Raw genomic sequence first — 1357 nt, 5'->3', positions numbered from 1 at the left:
GGGAGGGAGCGGGGGGACACCGGGGACAGCGGGACAGAGAGGGCAGGGGCTGGGGACAGGGACAGCCCGGGGGGGTCACCCGGGGCCGCTGTAAAACTGACACCGCGGAGCTGAAATGTCAGGGCTGGGGGCAGGCGGTGTGAGTGGGAGTGTGAGTGTGAGTGTGAGTGTGAGTGTGAGTCCCACTCCCGGGAGCTATTCCCCACCGCCCCGCAGGGCACGGCACGGCGTGGCACACGGGGAATGGCGTGGGATGGCACATGGAGAATGGCATGGCATGGCATGGCACGGCGTGGCACACGAGGAATGGCATGGGATGGCATGGCATGGCACGGCATGGCATGGCACACAGGGAATGGCATGGCATGGCACGGCAAGGCGTGGAATGGCACACAGGGAATGGCATGGCATGGCACAGCATGGCATGGCATGGAATGACACAAAGGGAATGGCATGGCGTGGCACAGTATGGCATGGCGTGGAATGGCACACAGGGAATGGCATGGCATGGCACAGCATGGCATGGGATGACATACAGGGAATGGCATGGCACACAGGGAATGGCACGGCACATGGGGAGTGGCATGGGATGGCATGGCACGGCATGGCATGGCGTGGAATGGCACACAGGGAATGGCATGGCACACATGGAATGGCATGGCACATGGGGAGTGGCATGGGATGGCATGGCACAGCATGGCATGGCACTGCACAAGGGGAATGGCATGGGATGACACAGCATGGCATGGCATGGCACACGGGGAATGGCATGGCACACATGGGATGGCATGGGGGCGCATGGCACATGGGGAATGGCATGGCATGGCATGGCATAGCACACATGGAATAGCCTGGCATGGCATGGCACATGGGGAATGGCATGGGATGGCATGGCACACAGAGAATGGCATGGCACAGGGGGGATGGCATGGGATGTCACAGCACGGCATGGCACGGTGTGGCACACAGGGAATGGCACAGCATGGAACAACAGAGCGTGGCACAGCCCGGCGTGGGCAGTGGCAGTGGCAGTGCCACCCACGGTCTGTCCCTGCTGCCTGTTTACCTGTCCCCACCTCGGAGACCCATGATGCCCGCACCCCTTCCCTTGCCCCCAGGCCTGGCACTGCCACCCTCCCCAGGCTGGGGCTCAAATGGGGCTCACCCCCCCACCCCCCGCTGTGGCCCCGGACCCCCCCGGGTGTCCCCTGGAGCTGTGCCCACGGGAGCCCAGGCTTCGGGGTGCCCCCGGGGACACGGGGGTGGCAACAGCCTCCCGGCAACCGCCTGGTGCTGTTGGCAACGGTGGCCCCACAGTCCCGCAGCAGGCACACGCCGGGGGGGGGACACCAGGGGG

General features: G+C 64.9%; 1 protein-coding gene across 1 annotated transcript in view; it reads left to right on the top strand.

Annotated features, from left to right (window-relative positions):
* The window catches only part of PPP1CA (protein phosphatase 1, catalytic subunit, alpha isozyme), an 11053-nt gene that overhangs the window by 867 nt on the left and 8829 nt on the right, over nucleotides 1-1357 (top strand). The gene's annotated exons all lie outside the window — the stretch shown is intronic.

This window comes from Calidris pugnax, unplaced genomic scaffold, assembly GCF_001431845.1.
Source record: "Calidris pugnax isolate Ruff unplaced genomic scaffold, ASM143184v1 scaffold107, whole genome shotgun sequence".
In the NCBI taxonomy this organism is placed as follows: Eukaryota; Metazoa; Chordata; class Aves; order Charadriiformes; family Scolopacidae; genus Calidris; species Calidris pugnax.
The sequence above is the reverse complement of the archived record's forward strand: the minus strand, read 5'-3'. Positions and strand labels throughout refer to the sequence as shown.